A 7,901-nucleotide genomic window follows, 5' to 3' on the forward strand; every position below is an offset into this window, starting at 1 on the left:
AGGTCCTTGGCAAGAGCTAAACCACCAGCAGCCCCGCCCTTGAGTGTCTTCACTCTTGTGGTCCACTGCTGTCCTGCAGTGTATTTTGACGGGTGCTGTCACCGCGTTGAATAGTTTCCTTGCTACTTTGCAGTCTGTGTAGGCTTTTATTTTAATTATTTTTTTATGGGAAGATGGTATGCATGAGAGTACACCAGTGCAGGAGCCATGGAGGCCCAGAGGGGTCAGCTCCCCCTGCAGCTCAAGTTCCAGGAGGTTACGAGCTGCCTGGTGGGTGCTGGGAATTGATTGCAAGTCCTCTGGGAGAGCATGTGGTGCTCTTAACCACGAGTCATCTCTCCAGCCTTATTTCAGTCTTGAAAAGCCTAAGAGCCTGGAAAGAGCCAACCCAGACCCAACCACTGACAGCAGGACAGTTTAGCTAGCTCAAATGAAATCAGAGACCTGCAGAGTGGGAGATTCCACTGTGCTCATTCCTGAAAGGATGCTCTCAAGTCACAGCCCTGGGCTTCCAGAGGCACTACCTCTGGAGTACACGTAGGAGACTGGGCTGACCTGGGGCAGGGCCCACAGATTTACATTTCCCAGGAGGACTGAGTGATGCTGAGTGACTGGTCCTCTCACCACCACAGAGCATGTACCATGTGAGAAAATGGAAATGCATGTATGCACACTACATACATTTTTTTTTTTCAATTCTTCAGGGTCTTACTCTGTAGCCCAGGCTGTTCTGGAACTGACTGTGTAACACAGCCCCACCCTTCAATTTGCAATCCTCCTGCTCACTTCCCAGGTTTCAAAACAGGGCCTGCCACCTACAAGCCCCCCAAAAGGTTAGCTGTGACACACTGACCCATGGGCACCAGTCAAGACCTGTTTGGCTGTAGATAGAAGAACCTGACTCCAAAAGGCTTGAAACAAAGGAAATACATTTTTTCACCCAGCTAGTTAGGCATAGGGCACATGATATACTTACAGACAAGCAGACACACACACACACACACACACACACACACACACACACACACACACACACACGCACACACGCACACACGCACACACGCTAACTAAATGGGGCTGGAGAGATTGCTCAGCAGGTAAAAGCACTTCTTGCTCTCACAGAGGACCTGGTTCAGTGCCCAGCACCAACACAGTGTCTCACAACTACCTGTAACTCCAGTTTTGGGGTTCCAGTGCCCTCTTCTGACCTTAGAGGACACCAGGCACATGCATGGTCCACATATACACATGCAGGCAAAACAATTATACACAGAAATCTAAAGTTGTTTAAAATTCTTAAAAGCTACTCAAGGGCCCTACAGCACAGCCTGGGGTCTCTTTTAATAAGGTCTAAAGGAAGGAGATGTTAGTTACTAAGGGGTGTGGATTGGTGGATTGGTGGATTTTTTTTTTTTTTTGAGACATATCCTTGGCTGTTCTGGAATTCTGTAGACTAGGCTGGCTTCGAACTCAGAGATCTTCCTGCCTCTGCCTCCCAAGTGCTAGGATTAAAGGCATGTGCCGCCATGCCCGGCTTAGGTGGTCCTCTATTTTGATTAATAGATTAAGGTTATATGATAATTTCTCTGCTGCATATGTCCCATGATGCATCTGGTTTTAATCATATGCATGCTCAGTTTTTGCAAAATCGTAAGTAACTAAAGATGCTCCCTAAGTATTGACTTGTGGACACTTCTTTTTTCTTTTCTTTTCCTTTTTTTTTTCTTTGTTGTTGTTGTTTGTTTTTAATTGCAATTATACACAGAACAAGTTCAGGCTGGATAGGCCTTTCTGGTCTCATACAAAGAAGAAGACAACTGAATAGAACCTAATTATGATGGTGATGAAGAGAAGGAAAATTTTACCTCCTTGTTCAAAAAAGGGGTGTGCATGCAGCTGGATGCAGGTGTGGGTCTTGTGTTGCTAGCCTCAGGCTGACAAGCACATTATTGTTAGAAAAGGGGTATGAAGACAGGCCAAACCAAACGGAGTCCCGGTGTACTAAACTATCCCTGTGCTTCCCGGGACTCCTGTTCTACAGCGCTGTTATGTAAGTCCAAGTCACAGAGGTAAAGGTTCAATGTCTTGTCAAGCTCAAAGGGAGATCAGACTTACCGGACAATGAATTTGAACTAGAGAACTTGTTAAAACATTAGCTGCAGCTGGGCAGTGTTGCATGCCTGCGATCCCAGCGTCTAGTTACTAGAGGCAGAAGGATTGTGAGTTTGAGGGATCCTGTGGGTCAAAAAGAAAAAGGCAGAGATGGGAGGAAAATAAGAAAGGATGGGGAAAGAGTAGCTAAGAATGCATTACATATATATGAAACTCAAAATTTATTAATAAAACAAAAATATAAATTATTAAATAACAAAGGAAAAAACTCCAGTTCTGGTAGCACAGTCCTGTAATCCCAGGTACTTGGGAATCTGAGGTAGGATGATCGCAAGTTCAAAGTCTGAATGGCTGTAGGTAGAGTGAATTCAAAAAGGCAAAGCCAGCCTGGGCAACTTAGGAGGACTCTGGTTTGTTTGTTTACTTGTTTGGTTGTTTTGGGTGGGTTTTTTTTTTTTTTTTTTTTTGGTTTTTGGTTTTTCAAGACAGGGTTTCTTTGTGTAGTTTTGGTGCGTGTCCTGGATCTTGCTCTGTAGACCAGGCTGGCCTCAAACTCACAGAGATCCGCCTGGCTCTGCCTCCCAAGTGCTGGAATTAAAGGTGTGTGTCACTGCCGCCCAGCTTTGTTTGTTTTTAATTTTAAAAAATTTCCAGGTGTGGTGGCACATGCTTTTAATAATCCCAGCACTTGGGAGACAGAGACCAGTGGATCTCTGAGTTCAAGGCCAGTCTGATCTACTATGGAGTTCCAGGCCAGCCAGGGTTGCACAGTAAGACCCTGTCTCAAATAAATAAATAAATAAATAAATAAATAAATAAATAAATAAATAAATAAATAAAGCCAGGCGGTGGTGCACGCCTTTAATCCCAGCACTCAGGAGGCAGAACCAGGCAGATCTCTGTGAGTTCCAGGCCAGCCTGGTCTACAGAGTGAGTTCCAGGAAAGGCGCAAAGCTACACAGAGAAACCCTGTCTCGAAAAACAAAAACAAAAACAAAAACAAAAAATTAAATTTTTAAAAACCTAAAAAAATTTTTTTAAGGGCTGGAAATGTAGCTCAGCAGCAGAAGACCTGACTAGAATCTCTCAGTGAGTGGCTGGGGCATAGGGCATGGTAGAGCCCCTGCCTAGAATCCCCCAGTGAAGGGCTGGGGTGTGGTTCAGTGGTAGAGCCCCTGCCTAGAATCCCCCAGTGAGGGCTGGGGTGTGGCTCAGTGGTAGAGCCCCTGCCTAGAATCCCCGAGTCAGGGACTGGGGTGTGGCTCAGTGGTAGAGCCCCTGCCTAGAATCCCCCAGTGAGGGGCTGGGGTGTGGCTCAGTGGTAGAGCTTTCACCAATATTCAGGATGATCTGATTTTAGTCCCCATTTGCGGGGAGAAAAAAAAGTCAGTAAGCAGAAGATGATGAAGAAAAGATTGGTACCCCTTCTTTTCCCTCCATGACACTCCCTAGGGGAAGCCTGGGAACATGTTTCTAGCAAGAGCTCTGGTCAAGATGCTGCTGACCCAGGGAGTCCCTCTGTGGCAACCACAAGATGGGGTGCTCCGAGTTACCGCCTTCAGCTCCGGCCCAGTGGTTCTTCAGTCACCTCAGGTGCTCCGCGGTTGATGTTTCCCCTGACTCAGGCCTCTGTCCCCTCCTCTCCCTCCCGTATGGCATCAGCTGTCATGGTTGGGTTCCCACAGCTGGTAACTGGAGCTCTGAACCCGGCTTTCCGCTAAGAGTCGCCCCACCCTCCACCTGTTGGGGGCACCTGATTGATGTTCCCCAACCGCTGCTGCTCCTTATTTGGCGGCCTTCGGAACTGTCTCCAGCTTTCTTATATAAGTAGATGTCTTTCTTCCCAACTCCTGGGAAGCTGCGCTACCTCATCGTTCCTGGAACACCAACTGTCATACCCCAGTCCTTATTCCAGCCCCAGGGGAACTGCTAATGCGAACTGTCTTAAATAAAGAGCCAATTAAACCTCCTCCAAGAAGTAACTCGGCCTCCCTGGCTGGGACCCGAAGGTCAGGAAGGCTGAGGCTCAGAGCATGAGTAAGGGAAACTGGGGTCGGGTTACAAGTGGAATGAAGTGTGCAGGTTCTGTGGGTCTGTGAGGAGAGCCTGAGACTGAACCTAACAGTGCTCTTTGTTTTTCTTTTCTTTTTTGTGTTCTCTGTTTTTTGCCTAGAGCTATGTCTGTAAATTAGTGCAATCAGTTCCCAGAGAGGCCAGAAGAGGGCGACGGACCCCTAGGACTGGAGATAACAAGTGGTTGTGAGCCGCCCTGTAGGTCACAGGAACTGAGCACCAGAACTCTCAGCTACTGGACCGCTCACAATGCCTGCAAGACGTCGGACTCTCAGCTACTTCTCCAGGACCGTGTCTGCCTGCATGCTGCCGCCATGCTCCCTGCTGTGATGATAATGGACTGGACCTCTGAAACTGCAAGCTAGCTGAAGGGACCAGGGTCAGTTGTTTTTTCCAGGGGCCAGTTTGCTAAGACCTTGAGAGGACCAAGCAGACGCCATAACAGGCTGCTCAGTCTTCTCTCAGAGATCAGGCCTCAAGTTCAGTTTCCTGAGACTGAGCAAGCAGCTTCTGAGAGGGCCATGAACAAAAGACAATCACTGATGCCCCCTGTCAGCAGGGACAGGAGGATAGGACGCACCAAGCCTGGGCTGCTAAGGCAGCCCCCACAGTCAGTATGTGCTAGGCCTGCCAGCCTCCACAGCAGTTCAAGGACAAAGACTGGGACTTGTCCAGGCCTGTCCAAAAAAAGATAACTGTAACCCCCAACTAACCGTAGCCAATTAAAAATTACTAATATGATTGCTACTCACATAAACCAATCCTAAGTCTGTTCCTATGTGATCTGTACCCCAAGACCTCCCTTGCTTTACCCCCTATAAAAACCCTGCTCCATTGCCACTTGGGGGTCTCTCCTGCTCTGCTGCTGCAGCAGACAGACAGACAGACAGAGAGTCACGAGTTAACTCACAATAAAAAGACTCTTTGCTTTTGCATCAGATTTGGTGTCTTGGTGGTCTTTGGGGGTCCGGACTCTGGGCACAACAATCTCTGCCCCATATTACCTCACCCTCCGATGTTGACTCAGGTCTGGCTTCAACCAGACCCTCAGGAAGTACGTCCAGTCTGGTAGCCAATCAGGGTCCTACCCGGCCACAAGCAGGAACTGTTCTTGCTATTTCCAGTCAGACAGACCCCTGACACAGCAGACAGACCGCTCACCTTGCAACCAGAGTTGCTGACCAGATGTCATGAGCCCATCATAAAATGATTGCTGTATCAATTCAAAGTACACTTACCCACATCTGGAATTCCCCTAAGCAGGCTTAAAAGGGGCTGCTTTACCCTCTCCTGGGGTCAAAGCCGTTTTGGGGGGGCCCCGAGCATGCTGGTTTTTCTTGAGAATAAATCTGCTTTCTGCAATTGCATATTGGGTATCTTCTGGTCATTTGGAGTGATCTAAGGACCCTACACTAGCCCCAATCGAATGTTTCCTTTATAAGAGTTGCTGTGGTCATCGTGTATCTTCACAGCAATAAAATCCTTAATGAAGACAAGAATTCTACATCTTGATCCAAAGGCAACAGAAAGTGAACTGAGACACTGGGGTGTGGCTTGAGCACATATGAGACCTCAAAGCCCACCTCCACAGTGACACACTTCCTCCAACAAGGCCACGCCCACTCCAGTAAAGCCACACCTCCTAATAGCGCCACTCTCTGTTTGCCATTTTCTTTCAAACCACCACACCATCAAAGCCCAGTTTACTAAACCAAGGAGTTTTATTGGGATTACTTACAGGAACAAAAATGACTCACAGACAGCTGCATCACCAAAGCCACCCCAGCACCAATGACAGCTCACAAAAGCTGGGAACCTGGAGCCCACTGCACAGCCTGCAGGCAGCTCAGCAGGTTGGAGAATGTTCTTTCCAAGTGACTTAGTTGGGCAGCTCAGCTGGATTCTGCTTCTTCTAGGCAGCTGGTCTTGTCGAAGAGTTTTCTTTGCAGCTTGGCTTGACTGAGAATGTCTCTTAACAGCTTAGCTTGTTTACTTTGGGAGGGAGGGACCTAGTGAATCTGGTCGGTTTCAGGGACTTCCTGAAACCATTTTGAGTTGTTTACCTTCCTGCTTAAGGAGCTTCCCTACAGACTGGGATGTTTCTCCCAGCCTCTCTAACACTCCTTAACACCCAGTCACTCCCTTCTTTCCTGGACATTCTGCAGTGTCCTTAGACCCATGTAGGGCTACTCTGACCACTCCAGAAACCCCCTCCCCACTTCCTCCACCACTGGTTCCAGCTGTGCCTCTCCAATAGCCCCTCCCTCATTCCTTACTCCAAAAAGCCCCCTCCTTTCAGCCCAGTGCTACCCCCCCCTTCCTAGAGCCAAATTCTCCACTGTTTATAACCAAGTAAACTACAGTACAACTTAGGGCCTTGTGATAACACCTCCCTCCACCAACTGCCTTCAGTTAAACCTAATCATACAAGAACTGCAATATTCTGTAATAACAAAAACTTACTACATTTGTGGTCTATGGTTTATTTTCATGCTAAAAGATCTTAAATTAAATCTTCAACTTACACTTCAAGACTCAAACTTAACAGAGATAAAGCTACCAGTCCTAATCTTATAAAAGCTGCATTAGCTGGACGGTGGTGGCGCATGCCTTTAATCCCAGCACTCGGGAGGCAGAGCCAGGCGGATCTCTGTGAGTTCGAGGCCAGCCTGGACTACCAAGTGAGTTCCAGGAAAGGTGCAAAGCTACACAGAGAAACCCTGTCTCAAAAAAAAAAATCTGCATTAACTTATTATAAATTGTTAAAGATAATTAAAACACAAAAATTAGTAATCAGTTACCTCGTAAATAATTATACTCTTTAATATGTTCATAACTATACTTATAGTCATAGTTAATTATATAAAAGAGCTTTATTTGGCCATATATATATATGTATATGTATATATATATATTTTTTTTTTTCAAAATTAAGCCTTTTAAAACAAGCAACTAAAAACAAGCAAAATTTGTCTACTTTAGATTATACTTAATCGATAATGGTTCTCAAAATCCTCATAGATCTGATAAATATGGCATTTAAGATGTTCAATAAAAACCCACAGCTGGGTGGTGGTGCATGCCTTTAATGCCAGCACTTGGGAGACACAGGCAGATAGATCTCTAATTTGAGGCCATCCTGGTCTACAGAGCAAGTTTCAGGGCAGCCGGGGCTATACACAGAGAAACATTGTCTCAAAAACCAAACCAAACCAAAAACAAAAACTTCCCAAAATAAGCAGAGCCCCCTCCTAATAAGGAACTTTAAGATCTCCAAAAAAGACAGATGGAACCCTGTTCAGACAACTCCCCCTGGACTGTGGTAACGCTAGCCACTGGGAAAAACTGCCCCATGCCTCACCTGCCGCCAGGAACCTGCACAAACTGTGGACATTTTAGATTAACTGCTGTACATTACCTCCTCAAAGTAAGGTCAGTTTTCCCAAATTCTTCCTCTAAGGAAAAATTCACACCTGAGGCTGACCAGCCTAAGGCATGCAGCTCTTGGGAAAACTAAAGACTGACTACTGCTTCTGCAAAGAACCACGTAAGCCTCAAATGACTGTCTCAGTAAGTTGATGTCATTTTAATTGATATAACAATTAAATTATACTTCCTACTCAAATTTATCCTTCTCAGATCTCCGAGGCAATTGATGACTAACTGTAGCTTTAAAAGCAAACAGCCAGCTGCCTGGTCAGTCTGATTCATACGTA

The sequence above is a fragment of the Peromyscus maniculatus genome, chromosome 1 (genome assembly GCF_049852395.1).
Source record: "Peromyscus maniculatus bairdii isolate BWxNUB_F1_BW_parent chromosome 1, HU_Pman_BW_mat_3.1, whole genome shotgun sequence".
Taxonomy (NCBI): Eukaryota; Metazoa; Chordata; class Mammalia; order Rodentia; family Cricetidae; genus Peromyscus; species Peromyscus maniculatus.